The 19,302-nt window shown below is 39.2% G+C and overlaps 1 pseudogene across 1 annotated transcript; it reads right to left on the minus strand.

Annotated features, from left to right (window-relative positions):
* Positions 1-690: 690 nt before the first annotated feature.
* On the minus strand, positions 691-17,942 carry LOC105517080 (annotated as a pseudogene). The gene is made up of 3 exons (XR_001002608.1): positions 17,512-17,942; positions 5,357-5,362; positions 691-702 (listed from the first exon to the last, which is right to left on the minus strand). The product of XR_001002608.1 is annotated as a 40S ribosomal protein S17 pseudogene (transcript).
* Between the last annotated feature and the right edge of the window lie 1,360 nt (positions 17,943-19,302).

Raw genomic sequence — 19,302 nt, forward strand, 5'->3', positions numbered from 1 at the left:
TTTTTTTTTTTTGAGATGGGGTCATGCTCTGTTTCCCAGTCTTGAGCGCAGTGGTGGGATCTCAACTCACTGCAATCTCTGCCTCCTGGGTTCAACTGATTCTCCTGCCTCAGCCTCCCAAGTAGCTGGGACTACACGCATGTAACACAATGACCAATTAATTTTTGTTGTTGTTTTTCTGTATTTTTACTAGAGATGGGGTTTCACCATGTTGGCCAGGCTGGTCGTAAACTCCTGACCTCAAGTGGTCTGCCCACCTTGGCCTCCCAAAGTGTTGGCATTACAGGTGTGAGCCACCTTGCCCAGCAAGATTTAGAATTTCTAAGTGATGTTTTTTAAGGGAGCCCTTAGCAGTTAGGAGTCCCCGTTCCTTCCACATAGCAGCATGAGCATGAAGTACCAGAAAGGCATACTTAGAATCAGTGTAAATGTTAATTCTTAAGTCCTTTCCCAGTTGCAGGGCTTTAATAAGAGTTATTAATACTGTCTTTTCAGCTGAGGTAGAAGCTGGTAAGGCCTGAGATTTTATCACCTTTTGTTGACTGGCAACAGCATACATAGCTTTCCTGTTTCCCTGGTGTAGAAAGCTACTTCCATCTGCAAAACATTCTGCCTCAAGATTATCTAGAGGCTCATCCTTTAAATCTGGATGGGTGGAGTAAACTTGCTCCATAACTTGTATATAAGAATGATCTAGAGTGACTGTGGGTTCAGGCAAATAGGTAGCTGGATTCAAAGTTAGGCATACTTCAAGTTTAGCAAAGATACTTGATATTTATTTACAGGAAAGGAGGAGCAATTTCCGTGTGCCTTGTGATTTCCAAAAGATACTACTGCTCGCAGCTGAGTGAACAAATCGCTTCCCAACAATGGGTGGGGCATTCAGGAGAAAACTAAAGTCCCTGAAGAGCAGCTTAAAGGAAAGGTAAAATGGCATCCACAGGCTTGTCCATCTGTTACTGTGACTATACAGTTTTGGGGTGACAGAGACCCATTATAATGGGTCAAAACGGAGTAAGCAGTCCAGAAGGATGTTAATATTCTTACCTGCCACCTCATGATTACCCAAGGCCTCTCTAGAGATATGGCTAGTTGTCTGAGAGCTGTGGCAGAAGGGTCTCAGGCTCCATCTCTTTTGGGATTGCCTGGCTATTTCTGCCATCATTGGTTCAGTGGCCGATGGCTCCCTTCAGTATGCTGGGTAATCCCTGTTCAAATGGTCAGTTTTCTTAAATTGTGCACACTGATTCGTGCCCAAGACACCCAGCTTTAGGCTTCCCACCTTTCAGCTTCCCTTGTTCAGACTGAGAGCCAGGAGAGCAGCCCCACCTGGGAGGTGCGCTTAAGGAGGCAGCCAAGAGCTGCACCTTGTGGGAGGTCCTTCTTGCTCTTTCTGCTTCCTCTGCTTTGTCCTTGTTGGTAAAAACTAAAAATGCCATATCCAAAAGCTGTTCCATAGGAGTTTGGGGACCCATAGCTGCTGTTTGTAGTTTCCTGTGGATATCAGGAGCAGACTGCGTTATAAAATGGACGCCCAAAAGGGTTTGTCCTTCCCTTGAGGTAGGATCAGTGTTAGTATATTTCCTAACTGACTCAACTAAACACCCTCGAAACAAAGTTGGATTCTCATCTTCACTCTCAGAAACTTCCTTAACCTTTTACTAGTTAAGAGGTTTCTTCATACATTTCTTCATCCTTTCCATCTAACAGGTGACCATATGATCTCTCCTCCCCAAGTCCTCACTGCCCTTTGAGGACTATGGGTCTTGAGCTGGAAATGCTATACCTCCTGCCTGGTATATATTATGGTTCAGATTGCAAGCCAATATCTCATCTGCTTGGGCCCTAGCTGTCCCCAAAATGCATTGCTTCTCTGCCACTGTACAATCAGAGGCAACCAAACATGCAGAGTCAGCCAAGTTAAACTATAGGTCGGAGTTAATTTCTCAAACTCATGATGAATTTTCCTGGATCTTCAGAGAAATGACCAAACTTCTCTTTACATAGAACCAAATCAGACCTAGAAAAGGGGACATGTATTCTCGCAGTGCCTTCTCCATTTGCCACCTCTCTAAGTGGACAAAGATTTTCCTTTGGAGGTGGATAGGAGACTCCACTATGAGTAGTATTCATTGGGCTAAGTTCCTCAGGGAGTGATGGGTATAGAGTGGGACTAGACAGGTACGGAGGAGGGTATGAAAGGTTCTCAATCATACTTTCAGGTGAACTAGAGGGAGAAAGAACAGACACATTTGAATTTTCAGAGCCAATGGAAGGAGGTTTTGCTCCACCCAAAACTGTCCGCTGAACCGGGGGGCTTGCATCAAAGGATCATCTAGTATGTTTAGCTCTTTTTCTTCCTTTCCTCTAATCAGGCATGATTCGCAGTATCCAAATAACATAAATAGCATAACATAAAAGCCATGAATCTTACATAAGCCACAATATGGACTTCAACCAAAATGTCGAATAAGGCAAAGGAAGTGAAGAGGATTTAGACGGGACTCAGCAGAGCAAGCAGGTTCAGGGCAATAGTGGCAGTGTGGATTGGATAAGCAAAGCTGGTTTGCCTGAATCCAAGAGAAGAAGTATTTTTTGTGTGCAAAATGAAACAAAACAGCAAGGAGAAGAGTCCCCTAATTTCCATCCCAGTGATTCTCGATCACAGCTAGTCGGCATAGCGGCAACAAAACATAACCGCATGTATCTAATCTTATTGCTCATAGCTGTTAAATATCAAACCTCAGTCAACAATCTTAGAGACAGAGCCTTCAGTATTTTGTGTTCCCAATGTTTCACAAGCAGACAGATGGAAATCAGGAGGCACATAGGAAGAGAGTAAGTTAAAATTCCTAAGACCAATTAAATACAATCTCCTGAAAATGACAGTGCAACAGAGAGAGCAACCAACAAATTGATTCATGCAGCAAGGAGGACAAGGCAGATTTAATACAAAGAGCATAGCCTGCGGTGCCAAACTCATTTTTAGCTGAGAGGGACTTTACTGAGAAGGCCTTTAACCCCCTAAATCTTAGAAAAGACTCTAACTCTCCTAAGTTGGGCCTCTAACCCAAGGCTGTTCAAGCATCCTTGCCTTTTATTAAGAGGGGCCTCTACCCATTTTTTTTTGGAAAGACTGTAACTTCCCTAAGCTGCCCTAAGTTGGGCCTCTAACCCAATCCTATTGTTTACCCGGGTACCCACCACTTACCCAAAGTCAACCAATCAGTGCTGCAGTCTCTTTTTGGGGGAAAGGGTGGGTGGGGTCCTTCAATATTGTCCCTTCCATAGTTCACCAGAAATATGTTACAGTACCCCAACCCTTACCCAAAGGTAGCTGTTGGGTCAGGATTTCTGCACTATAGTCCCCTCTGGGTCACCAGAAATATGTTACAGGACAGGTGTCCGGATCCAGATCCTAAGAGAAGGTTCTTGGATCTTGCGCAAAAAATAATTCAGGGCGAGTCCGCCGTGCAAAGTAAAAGCAAGATTATTAAGAAAGTAAAGTGGTGAAAGTATAGCTACTCCATAAAGAGAGTAGGACGTTCCTGAAAGTAAGAGGATGAAGGCATCCACCCTAAGTACAATGCTTGTACATATGGGCAGATATGTTCTGCTACAAGGGTTTGTGATAAAGGATTAATTTTCTTAATTACTATATTTTCCAAGAATCAACATTATTATCTTTAAAGCAAAATTAGCAATACCTTTGTTCTCTAGATATTGGGATATCTGGACATTCCCAAGTCTGGCTCTGTTTTAGTAAACATTATTAATTTATTCCCCTAACAATAAACATCCAGAGGCTAGGAATGCCTAACTTTCTGAGAATGCATCCCAAGAAGTCTCAGCCTCATTTTCCCAGCCCTTACTCAAAATGGAGTCACTCGGGATCAAACACCTCTGACACATTCAGCATTATATAATTACCTTTTAGAACAGGGATAATTTATGATTTTATTACAGTATTTCTTATACTTATCTTAATAATAATATGTGTTATTACATAGTTTTACTCAATGTTGTTATGATTATTTAGAAATGATTATTAGGTAGGAGAGGTGCATTATTTGCTACTATATTTAGAAGAATCAAAACTTTAGAATAAGTATTAATATAAAATATTAAATTATAGGATGGTTGTCTTAGCTCATTTGGGCTTCTATAACAAACTGAGTAGCAATATTGTAACTGAATAGCAATATTGTTTATAGCAATATTGTAAACAACTGAAATATGTTTCTACAGTTCTAGAGGCTGCAAGTCTAAAATCAAGGCACCAGTAGATTTGGTGTCTGGTTAGGTTCTGTTTTTCATAGACAATGTCTTTTAACTATTTCCTCACAAGCCGGAAGGGGTGAAACAGCTCTAGGACCTCTTCTGTAAGGGCACCAATCCCATTTGTGGGGGCTCCACCCTCATAACCTAATCATTTCTTTTTATTCTAACTCCACAGCCTTGAGGGTAAGGATTTCAACATGTGAATTATGGGGGAAGTGCACACAAACATTCAGAACACAGCACTTGGTATAAAGTAGAAAACTATGCTGCCATTAAACATCACAATATGAGAGAATGTTTAATAAAACAGGTAAATGTTTAACATTAATTAAAGTCATAATAAAACATTCTCTAGAAATATGTGTAAGTTTCAGCATCTTATATATATATGTGTGTGTGTATATGTGTGTGTGTGTGTGTGTGTGTATATATATACACACACATGATTTCTTCAAGGGTAAATAACCACTGTCTATATTTTACTGTATCCTTGGGTGTTTGGTTTGTTAATAATGTTTGTCTTATTTATTAGTTTCTGCAGCTCTACAAACGTTCTGTATGAATAATTTTCTGTAATCTACAAATGTTTTATAGTAACCCAGTGTTATGATTATATAAAAACACACTAAATTATTTTAAAGCTAATACATTGTTTTAAAATAATATATAAATTTAAAAGGAATAGTAATACCCACTTATGATCTCAAAGTTTATGTTTTCACAACACTCATATGTTGAAATCCTAATTCTCAAGGTGATGATTTTCAAAACTGGTGCCTTTGGAAGAAGATTATGTGGGCATAGTCCTCATAATTAGGATTAATGTCTTTATAAAAAGACCCCAGAGAGCTCCCTAGCACCATGTAAGGATAGCAAAAACTTGGTATCTATGAACCAGGGAAACATGCCCACACCAGACATCAAATCTGTTTGTACCTTATTTTGCAATTCCCAGCCTCCAGAAATGTGAGAAATAAATTTCTCTTTTTTAAGCCACCTCGTCTATGATATTTTGCCATAACAGCCTGAATATACTAAGACACCATTGGTGGCCATAATTTAAGAAAACAGGGACTCCCATGTACCATCAGTGATGTTACAATTTATACATACCATTTATTTTTATGTTTTTTTTTTTTTTTTTTCCTCCCTCCCTCCCTGCTTTCCTTCCTTTCTTCCTTTGCAGATTTTCAGTGTTAGCCATCTTTGGCCTACTTACCTATTCTTCTCTCCCTAGGGTTTTTGTCTTTGTAACAATGGTTTTAAATAGCTGTGGTAAGAAAAACAGGATTTTTACACTTTCGTTTCATTTTTAATAAATATAATCAACAAGGCCAAGATAAAACAGATTTTCAGTAAGCAAGATGTTTGTTAGGAGATTCGGTGTTATAATACAAACCATCTCCTTAGAATTGTATCCTTTTTCCACTTAACGACACCGGTAAGTTCCTTTATGGTGGAGCTGGCTACCACTACTTCTAATTCCTGTTTGCTTCCTTTGTTTTACGGCCCAGATTAGAGTCAATAATCTGGACTGAAGACTGGCCCACTTAGCCGCCACAGCCACTGCTAACACAACAGCTTTCCACCTGGGGCCCTGAAAGTTGTCCCACTACTACTATGGCCATGCATGCTGTCAAAGGGCATGAGGTCCCACCTGTCCCCACACCTAGCCCACTGCTGCCACTTTTGGTACTAGAGAAAACTCTCTGGAGCCCCAATAAGTGGCCTTACCGGGAAGCAGGGTGATTAACAGACTGTTGATGCAGCCCCTTAGGCAGCTTACACCTGCCCTGCGAAGTATCCTTGCGGGGGATTCCAGCAAGCTTGAGGGACGGGGATCCTGAGAGAGCTCCCGGGTAGGCATTTGCCCTGGGGGAATGCGCTCATCAGAGCGGTGCATGGCAGGCCCCCGCGGAGGATCAAAACAGTGACTGAACACCAGGAAGGAACTGGCACTTGGAGTCAGGAGAGCTGGAATATGGTGGTCCTGGGAACTTTTCCACTCCTTTTGAGTGGAAGCGGGGCCTGATCACACTTGATGTGCCCTAATCGGCACTTTGGTCTTGGTATTGATTTTGATTTGGCTTGTTTGCAATCGGCACTTTGGTCTCAGTATTGATTTTGATTTGGCTTTACTTGTTTGCAAAAAGGAAAGTGAAAGTGAGTGAGTGAGTGAGTTTGAGACTGGAGAGATGAGTGAGTGACGCCTTTACCCTTTCCTTCTTGTGGTGTGAGTGTTGTTTCGTTTTGGGGGAAGACAGGTGGAACGCAAAGTAACCCCACTCCGCTAGGAACTACGTTGAAAAATTTTAAGGAAGGATTTAGTGGAGACTATGGAGTTACTATGACACCAGGAAAACTTAGAACTTTGTGTGAGGTCCCTTCTTTAACCCTTCCAGAAGGGTTTCCCTGTACCGGTTTAGCCATTGCATACCCTGTCTTTCATTTGGATCCCACCTCCCACCGGGGGTCTGTTCCTGGTAATTGGATCCTCACATACTCTTGGGGGTTTTGAAAATCAGCTGGAACATGTTCTTCCAGCCACTTAGTTGTTGCTTGGAGCGCTATCCTCCTGTCATCTGTGTTAACGAGGGACATGAGCAACTGGTGGCAATGAGTTGTCCCACTACTACTATGGCCATGCATGCTGTCAAAGGGCATGAGGACCCACCCACCCATGCACCTAGCCCACTGCTGCCACTTTTGGTACTAGAGAAAACTCTCTGGAGCCCTGATAATTGGCCTTACCAGGAAGCGAGGTGATTAACAGACATTAGAAGTCGGTTGACCATCAGAAGGAAGCATAGATAAGTCCCTTGTTTCAAAGGTGTGGCACATGGTAACTGGTAAGCCAGGATACCCAGACCAGTTTTTGTACATAGACACTTGGTTACAGCTGGTTTTAGACCCCCCACAGTGGTTAAAAGGACACGCAGTAGAAGTACTAGTAGCAAAGGGACAGACAGCCAAGGAAGAATCCTGCTTCACACAGCAAGGGGACTCAGGCATCCAGAGGACTGTGGGTATAAGGTGTCCAAGAAGAAAGTTCAGATCTGCCGATAGCAGCTGCATTACCTGGGATTTACTATCTGACAGGGGCGGTGCAGCCTGGGATCAGAAAGCAAGCAAGTCATTTGCAACCTACTGGAGCCTAAGACCAGAAGGCAGGTGAGAGAATTCTTAGGAGCTGTGGGGTTCTGCAGGTTATGGATCTCAAATTTTGCAGTACTGGCCAAACCTCTGTACAAAGTCACAAAGGAGGGTAACAAAGAGCCTTTCAAATGGGAGTCCCAAAAGCAACGAGGTTTCCATGAGTTAAAAGAGAAGCCCGTGTCAGCCCCGGCCCTGGGGCTACCTGACCTGACGAAGCCATTTACATTGTATGTGTCAGAGAGAGAAAAGATGGCAGTTGGAGTTTTAACCCAGATGGTGGGGCCCTGGCCAAGACCAGCACCCTACCTCTCCGAACAGCTAGATGGAGTTTCTAAAGGTTGGTCCCCGTGTTTGAGGGCCTTGGCAGCAACTGCCCTGCTAGCACAAGAAGTGAATGAGCTAACTCTTGGGGAAAACCTGAACATAAAGACCCCCCATGCTGTGGTGACTTTAATGAATACCAAAGGACATCATTGGCTAACGAATGCTAGACTAACTAGGTACCAAAGCTTGCTCTGTGAAAATCCCTGCATAACCACTGAAGTTTGCAACACCTTGAACCCCACCACCTTACTCCCAATATCAGAGAGCCCAGTTGAACATAACTGTGTAGAAGTGTTGGACACAGTTTACTCTAGCAGGCCCGGCCTCCAAGACCATCCTTGGACACCAGTAGACTAGGAGCTGCACTTGGATGGAAGCAGCTTCATCAACCCACAAGGAGAGAGGTGTGCAGGATATGCAGTGGTAACCATGGACACTGTCACTGAAGCCAAATCATTGCTCCAGGGTACTTCAGCCCAGAAGGCCGAACTCACTGCTTTAATTCGGGCCTTAGAGCTAAGTGAAGGTAAGACTGTAAATATTTACAGTGACTCTCGGTATGCTTTCTTAAACCTCCAAGTGCATGGGATGTTATATAAAGAAAAAGGCCTGTTGAACTCTTGGGGAAAAGACACAAAGTATCAGCAAGAGATCCTGCAATTATTAGAGGCAGTGTGGAAACCCCAAAGGTGGCAGTCATGCACTGCAGAGGACACCAGTGAGCTTCCACCTCAATTGCATTGGGGAATTCCCGAGCTGACTCAGAGGCTCAAAAAGCACCATCTACCCACTACCAGGCATCAGTCACAGCACCCCCCACCTCAGGTACCTGATCTTGTACTTACTTATTCTAAAGAAGAGAAGGACTTTCTCCAGGCAGAGGCAGGGCAGGTGATAGAAGAGGGATGGATCTGGTTATCAGACGGAAGAATAACCATGCCACAACTGCTAGGAGCCGCAATCACACTGGCTATGCATGAGACCACCCACCTAGGTCAAGAGTCACTTGAAAAGTTGTTGGGCCCATACTTCTACATCTCACATCTGTTGGCCCTTGCCAGAACAGTGGTGCAGCAGTGTGTCGCCCGTCAGCAGTGCAGTGCTGGGCAAGGTGCAACCATTCCACCTGGCATACAAGCTTATGGAGTAGCCCCCTTTGAAGATATCCAAGTAGACTTCACCAAGATGCCCAAATGTGGAGGTAACAAGTATTTACTAGTTGTAGTGTGTACATACTCTGGGTGGGTGGAGGCCTATCCAACATGAACTGAGAAAGCTCGTGAAGTAATCTGTGTGCTTCTCCGAGATCTTATCCCTAGGTTTGGACTGCCCTTATGAATCAGCTCTGACAACGGGCCGGCGTTTGTGGCTGACTTGGTACAGAAGACAGCAAAGGTATTGTAGATCACATGGAAACCACATACTGCTTATCGACCACAGAATTCTGCAAAAATGGAGCGAATGAATTGGACTATCAAAAACAGTTTAGGGAAAGTGTCAAGAAACAGGATAAAAGTGAGTACAAGCTCTCCCCACGGTATTGTTTTAGATGTACCCCTTCTAAAAGAACAGGATATTCTCCTTATAAAATATGATATCATAGGCCCCCTAGCATATGTGGGAACTCCCAGGCACTCTTTGAGAGCTAGGTGAAATTGAGTTATAGTGACAGCTACAGGCTTTAGGGAAAATTACACAAAAATTTCAGCCTGGATAATTGAGAGGTGCCTTGTCAGTTTATTCTCCCAAGTTCACCCTTTCTCCCCAGGTGATCGGGTATGGATCAAGGATTGGAACTTAGCCCCCTTGCAGCCATGGTCGAAAGGAGCCCAGACCGTTGTCTTGACCACTTCCACAGCCATAAAGGTAGAGGGAATCCCAGCCTGGAACCACCAGAGCCACATAAAAGCTGCAGCACCTGAGACCTGGGAGAAAAAACCAAGCCTGAACAATCCCCGCAAAGTGACTTTGAAGATGACAAGCCCTGCTCCAGTCACACCTGGAAGCTGACTGGTCCATGCACAGACGAAGCAACTCATCGCAGGACTCATTTTCCTTAAATTTTGGACTTGTACACTAAGGACTCCAACTGACCTTCCTCAGACTGAGGTAGGGCAAAAAGTTAAAACAGTCTTTCTGTTTAAAAGGTACTTGTTTATATAATGCCACCTGGTACAAGGTATGTAGCCCAGGAAGTGACCAGCCTGATGTGTGCTATAACCCATTAGAACTACTTGATTACCTGCTGGAAAACAGGAGAGTATGTAACTCTAGTAATTGATGGAACTGTACTGGATCCGTAAGTAAATATTTTAGTCTAAAGGGAGATCCACAGGCGCTTTCCCAAATTAGAATTTCTTGCAGGAAGACTTGGGTAGTGAAGATGAGAGTGAGAACTCCCACTAGTGAGTGATATTCTCAAAGGGGGGAAAGGAGGAGAGGGGTCATTTCTCTTACTCTCTCCTGTCTCTGAAGAGAAGAAGGAAATAGGAATTGAAAAACAACAGGAATGAAGTCAGTGGCACAACGAGCTGGTGCCACTGATGACTAGGCCTGAGGTGAAGAGATTGACCCCCCCAACTCTAACCACATATGCTCTCAATCTATCACAACCCTTTCACATGGAACCCCTTAGACTTATAAGCCCTTAAAAGGGCCAGGAACTCTGTATTCATGGAGCTTGGTTCTTGAGACACAACTCTGCTGAAGCTCCTGGCTGTTGAGATGTAAGTCTGCCAAAGCTCCCAGCCGAATGAATCCAAATCCTTCCTCAACCAGGTGTCTGAGGGATTTTATCTGCGACTCATCTTGCTACAGTCTCCCTGGGGTTTTTGTCTTTGTAACAATGGTTTTAAATAGCTGTGGTAAGAAAAACAGGATTTTTATACTTTTATTTTATTTTTAATAAATATGATTAACAAGGCTAAAATAAAACAGATTTTCAGTAAGCAAGATGTTTGCTAGGAGATTCAGTGTTATAATTCAAACCATCTCCTTAGGACTGTATCCTTTTTCCACTTAACAACACCCCATAAGTTCCTTTATGGTGCAGCTGGCTACCACCACTTCTAATTATTGTTTGTTTCCTTTGTATTTCACTTGTTTTATGGCCCAGATTATAGTCAATAATCTGAACTGAGGACTGGCCCACCCAGCCCACCACAGCTACTGCTAACACAACTGCTTTCCATCTGGGGACCTGAGAGTTGTCCCACTACTACTATGACCATGCATGCTGTCAAAGGGCATGAGGTCCCACCTGCTCCCACATCTAACACACTGCTGCCACTTTTGGTACTAGAGAAAACTCTCTGGAGGTGCAAATTGGCCTGCTTATACCCACTCACACCAATCAATGCTCATGTATATTACCTGGAGGCCCAATAACAAGCACAGTTAGTTTATTGGTTCCACCACTGGGGCCTGAGATCTGGCGCACCTGGCATCTCTCTCGCCAGAAAAACCTCACCACAGCCTGTACTATCAACTGTAGCCTAAGCCAGCAAAGAAGTCACAGACACCACTCATTGTATTTACAGCTGAAAAAAATCATCTAAAAACTACTACTACATTTACCCAGAATCAAGGCCAAAATGCCTTATTCAACCAACATCATAAATATATATTTAGGAAAAAATATTTCCCTATAAAGTCAAAAAAATTAGAAGAAGTGACTGTTACATCAGATGGACAGATATAAATATAAGGACATGAGAAATATAAAAAAGCAAGGAAATATGACACCTACAAAAATGCAGCAATTCCTTAGCAAAATATATTAATTAATATTTCAATCAAAAATGATTGTATAAAATCCCAGAAAAATAACTCAAAATAATAATAATAAAGCTCATGGTGTGATACAAGAGAAGAAAAATAAACAATACAAGGAAATCAGAAAAAAAATCAAGACATAAATGAGGAATTAATTAAAGAAATAAATAAGACACAAAAAAGTAAATGAAAATCCTGTCGCTGAATATTTTAATGGACAAGGTACAACAAATCTCATTTGAGAGCTTCAACAATAAACTGGATCAAGCAGAAAAAAGAGTTTCAGAATTTGAAGATGTGTCTTTTGGAATAACCCAGTCAGACAAAAAAGAAAAGAATGAACAAAGATTATACAACCCATGGAATGCCAAAAGCCACCAAATATTCAAATTTTGAGTTTTTAAGAAGTTTAAGGAAAGCCTAAAGCCATAGAAAACCTATTTAATAAGGTAATAGCTGAAAAATGTCCAAGTGTAACAAGAGCTTTAGATGTCTAGATGTAGGAAGCTCATAGGTCCCAAATGGATACAACTCAAAAAAGTCTTCTCCATGGCACATTATAGTGAAAGTATCAAAAGTCAAAGACAAACAAAGATTTCTAAAAACAGCAAGAGAAAAGCACATAGCACATATAGGAGAACTCTCACCATATTAACAATGAATTTCTCAGGAGAAACTTTACAGGCCAGGAGAAAATGGGATGATATATTTAAGTGTTGAAAGAAAGCAACTAGCAGGCAAGAATACTATATTCAGCAAAGCTACACTTCATAAATGAGAAAAATTAAAATAAAATCTTTCCCAGACAAGCACAAACTGAGAGAATTCATCACCACTAGACAAGCCCTACAAGAAATGCTTAACATGTAAAATCATAAAACTCACTGACAAAGCAAACACACAAATGAGTGACATAAAAAACTCAAAGAGTACCACTACACAAAACCACCAAGTTACAATAATAAGCAAGAAGAGAGAAAGGAAAAGAAATTATATACAAAACGACCAGAAAACAATGAACAAATTGATAAGAATAAATCTTCACATATCAATAATAACCTTGAATGTAAACAGATTAAATTTCCAACTTAAAATGTACAGACTAGCTAAATGGATTTTAAAAAGTGAAAAACTATATGCTGCCTACAAAAAACTTATTTCGCCTATGAATATACATATAGACTGAAACTGAAGAGATGGTAAAATATATTCTATTCAAATGGAAATCAAATCTGAGCATAACTAGTTACAATGATATCAGATAAAATATACTTTAAAGTCAAAAACAGTAAAATGAAACAAAGAAGGTTATTATATAATGACAAAGGGATCAATTCAGCAAGAAAATATAACAATTCTCAATATGTATGTATACCCCACACCAGAGCAATCAGATGCATAAAGCATTATTGGATATAAAAGGAAGAAATAGACTTCAATACAATAATATTTGAAAACTTCAAAAGTCAACTCTCAGCGTAAGATAGATCTACAAAATAGAAACTTAAGAAGGAAATATTAGATTTAAACTTCACTTTAGACCAAATTGGCTAAATAGTCATAGACCGAACATTATATCCAATAGCTGTAGAATATACATTCTTCTCATCAGTACATGAAACATTCTCCAGAATAGACGATATGTTGACCACAAAAGAATTCTAAACAAATTTTTAAAAATTATGTACCAATTCAGACCACAATGAAATAAAACTAGAAATTAATAACAATAGAGGTTTGGAAACTGTACAGATACATGGAAATTAAGCAAAATGCTCCTGAAAAACCACTGAGACAATGGAGAAATTAAGAAGAGATAAACAAATTTAAACAAATGAAAATGGAAATACAATAGATTACATAACCTGTAAGATAAAGCAAAAGTAGTACCTAGAGGGAAATTTATAGCAAAAAACACTTGCATCAAAAAGGTAGAAAGACTTCAAGTAAACAATCTGTTCACCAGCAAACAAAAACCAAAATTAGAAGAAAAGAAATTTTAAAAATTAGAGCACAAATAAATAAATAAGCCAGAGAATTTAAAAGATACAAAGCGTCAACAAAATAAAAAGTAGTTTTTTAAAAAAGAGAAACAAGGCCGGGCGTGGTGGCTCACACCTGTAATCCCAGCACTTCGGGAGGCTGAGGTGGGCGGATCACAAGGTCATGAGATTGAGACCATCCCGGCTAACACGGTGAAACCCCATCTCTACTAAAAAATACAAAAAATTAGCCGGGCGTGGTGGCAGGCGCCTGTAGTCCCAGCTACTCGGGAGACTGAGATAGGAGAATGGCGTGAACCCGGGAAGTGGAGCTTGCAGTGAGCCGAGATCATGCCACTGCACTCCAGCCTGGGTGAGAGTGCGAGACTCCATCTCAAAAAAAAAAAAAAAAGAAATAAAATAGATAAACCATTAACTAGAGCAATCAAGAAAAACAGAGTGAAGACCCAAATAAACAGAATCAGAAACAGAAAAGGAGATATTACAAATGACTATATAGAAATTCAAAAGATCTTCAGAGACTATTATGAACAACTATATGCTAACAAAACCTAGTAGAAATGGATAAATCCCTAGACACTTACAACCCACCATGGCTGAATCAGGAAAAAAATAGAAAACCTGAACAGACCAGTGACGAGTAACAAGATTGAATCAGGTGTCTCCCAACAAAGAAAAGCCCAAAAGCAGATGGCTTCATTGCCAAATTCTACCAAACTTATAAAGAAGAACTAACACCAATTCTCGTTAAACCATTCCAAAAATTTAAGAGGAGAAAATTCTTTCTAACATTCTGCAAGGCCAGCATTAATCTGATACCAAACAGGATAAAAAAGGAAACTATAGGCCAATATTCCTTATGAACATAGATGTGAAAATCAACAAAATACTAGCAAACTTAATCCAACAGTACATTAAAAGATAATATATCATGATCAGTGGGATTTATCCTAAGAAATGCAAGGATAGTCTAGTATACCTTAATAAAAATGTGCAATACACATACATGAAATGAAAGAAAATATTATCTTCATTCTTTGGAATGTCTTAGGATTAAGACATGCAGAAAAAGCATGTCATAAAATTCAACATCTTTTCATTATAACACCTTTCAAAATCTAGGCATGAAATTAACACATACCTCAAAACAGTAAAAGCTATATATAATAAACTCATAGCTAACAACATACTTAGTGGAGCAAAGCTGAAATATTTTCCTCTAAGAACTGAAACAAGACAAGAGTATACACTTTTATCACTTCTATTCAGTATAATACTGAAAATCCTAAGCAGAGCAATCAGGCAAGAGAAAGAAATAAGAAGCATATAAATTGGAATAAAGAAAGTCAAATTGTACCTCTTTGCAGATGATATGCTCTTATATCTAGAAAAAGTTAAAGACTTCACTAAAAAACTTCTTACATCTGATAAGATAATTCAATAAAGCTGTAGGATATTAAATTAACATACAAAAGTCAGTGGCAGTTCTTTTCAACAATAATAAAATATTCAAAAAAATAAACAAGTCAATCTCATTTACAGTGGCAACAAAAAAATACCTAGAAATAAACTGAACCATGCCTACCTTATTTTGGACCAGGAATACAGTAGTATACTTTCTGAAGACTTGCCTGAATAGTATATAAGGTGGAGGCAACTGACTAGTTAGGTCAGTATTTTTAGAAACTCTTAATAGCTCATACTCTTGATGCCAAAAGCAGCCCTGATTGTTAAAGCACACACCTGCACAAGAAGCAGTGATGGTTGCATTTACATTTCCTGGGTGCACAAATAAAAATTCCCAAAAAGCAAGGACTTACACTTTTTGCAAAACCTTTGAGAAGTTACTGGATCATAGGAAGCTTATAACAAGAGTGGAAGATTCTTAAATAACTCACTTTCTTTGGTATCCAGTAATAGTAGATGTTCAAAATATGTAGCTGATTAATACCAGCATTGTGAATGCTGCACAACCTTGTGATTACTACTAAGCAAGTTACTACTAGCTTCTGAAAAGTAGCTTCATAATTAACGTTATTTATACACTGCCTTCCATGACTTTTACTTTGCCCTAAACTAATCCCCAAAATCTGAAATGCTACTCCAATATCAGAAAAAAAAGGGGGAGGTGGAAATATATTTCCTGTAATTTTAAGAGTACAGAGAATCATTCACATCTCTGGTTAGTTCATACATGTCTAGTGTATAATAAAAGTCAAGATGAACTCTCAAAAAAAAAAAAGAAATAAACTGAACCAAGGAATTGAAAGATCTCTAGAAGGAAAACTACAAAACACTAATGAAAAAAACAAGAATCAAAAACATTTCATGCTATGCATCACACGAAATAATACGGTAAAATTAACCACACTACCTAAAGTAATCTATAGATTCAACGCAATCCCTAGCAATATACCAATATACTGATATTTGGTAGCTTTTTAGTGTCCAATATGTCACATAGACTTTGTTAATTCTTTTTTTCTTCTCTTTTTGTCTGACTAGGTTATTCCAAAAGACTCATCTACAAATTCTGAAGTCATTTCTTCTGCTTCATCCAGTTTATTGTTGGAAAAAAAAGTCCTAAAATTTATATGGAAGCAAAGAAGAAGAAAAAAAAAAAAAAAGCACAGGTATCCAAAGCAAAGCCATACTGAGCAAAACAAACAAAGCTGGAGGAATCGTTATCTGACTTCAAAATACATTGAGTTTATACTAAACAAAACAGCGTGGTACTGGAACAAACACAGACACATACGCAAATGAGACAATAGATAATCCAGAAATAAATCCATGTGTTCATAGCCAACTGATTTTTACAAAGGTACCAAGGGCATGAGTTGGAGAAAAGACACTCATTCTTAAATGGTGCTGGGAAAACAAGCTCTCCATATGAAGAAGAATGAAACTAGATCCCTCTCTCTCACCGTATACAAAAATCAATGCAAAATGAGTTAAATAACAAAACAGAAGATGTCAAACTATAAAACTACTAGAAGAAAACATAGGGAAAACACTTTGGGATATTTAAAAGATTTTATTACTAAGACTTCAAAAGCACAGGCAACAAAACTAAAAGCTGACAAAAAGGAGTATATTTAAGACCTTCCGTACCACAAAGGGGACAACTGATAGAGTGAAGAGACAGTCTGTTGAATGGAATAATACATTTGCAAGTTAAAGAACTCAAAGAACTCAACAGGAAAAAAAAAATGCCATTTTAAATAACGGGCAAAGGACATCAATAGACATTTCTCAAAAGAAGACATACAAATGGCTAACAAGTACATGAAAAAAATCCTTGATATCAATAATCATCATGGAAATGCAGATTAAAACCACAATGAGATAATATCTTACCTCAGTTTAAAAAGATGAAAAATATCAATGCAGGTGATATTTACTGTTGCTGGAAACGTAACTTTGTACAGCCATTATGGAAAACGGATTGAAGATTTCTTCAAAACTAAAAATGAAACTACAGTATGACCCAGCAATTCCACTACTGGGTATTTATCCAAAGGAAAGGCAATCAGTATATCAAAAAGATATCTACATCCTCATGTTTACTGCAAATGCTATTCACAATAGCCAAAATAGGGAATCAATCTATGTGTTTATCAATGAATGAATGGATAAAGTATATATACATAATGGAATACTATTCAGCCATTAAAAAGAATTAAATCCTCTCATTTACAGCAACATGGGTTGAAGTGAAGGTTATTATATTAAGTGGAATTAGGTAAGCACATGAAGACAAATATTACATTTCTCACTTACATGTGAGAACTAAAAAAGTGGATCTCATGTAGCTAGACATTAGAATGATAGCAAAGGTTAGTGTGTGGAGAGTGAAAAGAGATTGGTTAATGGGTACAAATATAGAGTTAGACAGAAAAATAACTTCTTTTTTTTTTTTTTTTTTGTTGTCCCAGATTTATTGAAAATAATATAGCACTGCAGAAAAAATTCAAACAGGTCCCCGAGGCGTTTTGAAATTCATCCCAACTGTAGGCTGAGTGACCTGCAGGTTGGACAGACTGCCAAAGTCCAAAAGCTTCAGCATTTCCTTAGTGTCAGGATCTACTTCAATTATCTCCTGATCCAGGGCTGAGACCTCAGGAACATAATTGTCTCTCCTTTCTCTCTCCTCCTCCTGCAGCTTGATGGAGATACCTCTTACAGGGCCTCTCTGAATCCACTTCATCAGATGGGTGACATAGCCTGCTATCTTGTTGCGGAGCTTCTTGCTGGGGATAATGGCGATCTCCTCGCACACGCGCTTGTTCGTGTGGAAGTCGTTGCCCAGACGCGTGTAGTACTTCTCTATGATGACCCGGGCCGCCTTCTTCACGGTTTTGGTGCGAACGCGGCCCATGTTGGCGGGTCCTTGGTAAAAGAGGAAACCAGAAAAATAACTTCTAATGTTTGATAGTAGAGCAGGCTGACTATAGTTAACAACAATGCATTTTATATTTCAAAATAGTTAGAAAAGAGGACTTAAAATATTCCTAACACATATAAATGACAAATACACGATGTGATGGATAGTCTAAATATCCTGACTTAATCAATTTGCATTCTATGATATCCCTAATATCCAAATATTATGTAACATCAATTAAAAAATAAAAAATAAATTTATCTACATCTGTTCTTTACATTTTATTATAGGTATTGTATTATTTAATTATACTAGGTTCTCAGAGAAACAGAACAATGGGAGAGACATATAAAGATGTTTACTCACAAAAAGTATGGAGGAAGAGCAGTCTCATTAACTGCCATCTACAACCTGAAGACCTAGGAAAGCAACAGATTTCAGTCTAGGTTTGAAGGCCTGTGAACTAGGAGTGCCAAGGGCAGAAGATTGATGCTCCAGCTCAGTCATTCTGATAGTGAATTCAACATTACCATGATTTTTTGTTTTGGAATGGCCCTTAATGTGTTGAGTGATGCATAGTCATGTTGGCAAAGGTTGTAGGCTTTACTCAGTTCACCTAATAAAACGGTAATTTCTTCTGTGAGACACATCTCATAGAAACACCCAGGAATACTCTTCAACCAGCTGTCTAGGCATCCTATGGCATAGTCAATTTGACACATAACCATTATAGTCATTATCTGGATTTCTTAAAATGTTTATTTTGATAATTTTAGACTAAAAAGTTTACAAAGATAGTAAACAGAGTTTTTAAATACTCCTTACCCAGTTTTACTCATTTTTAATCCTTTGGATTACTATGGCATATTTACCAAAACAAACGAATTGACACTGTTACATTGCTACATCTAGCACGCTCTTGCTGAGAAGGATTAAGCCCCACCTTTTATGTAGGGGAAGTATCTACACATATTATGTGGAATTACGTTGTAAAAATATTTGTCTTTTCTCCTTATTTATTAATTAATTTATATTACTAAGGACTCATGCACATTTATTGAATACTTTGGTTACTAATTGTCTAATATGCTTATCATCATTAATCTTCAGAGAAATTCAAATCAGAACCATAATGGGATACCGTCTCACACCGGTCAGAATTACTTTCATTAAAAAGCTAAAAAATAGCATGTTGGCAAGGCTGGAGGAAAGGGGACATTGAAATTTCCTAAATAACTAATAGCTGGTCTACTATTCAACCCAGAAATCCCACTACTGGGCATATATCCAAAGGATAATTAGTCATTCTACCAAAGGACACATGTACCTATATGCTGATCACAGTGCTATTCACAATAGCAAAAACACTGAATCAAC

The sequence above is a fragment of the Colobus angolensis genome, unplaced genomic scaffold (genome assembly GCF_000951035.1).
Source record: "Colobus angolensis palliatus isolate OR3802 unplaced genomic scaffold, Cang.pa_1.0 Scaffold3, whole genome shotgun sequence".
Classification (NCBI taxonomy): Eukaryota; Metazoa; Chordata; class Mammalia; order Primates; family Cercopithecidae; genus Colobus; species Colobus angolensis.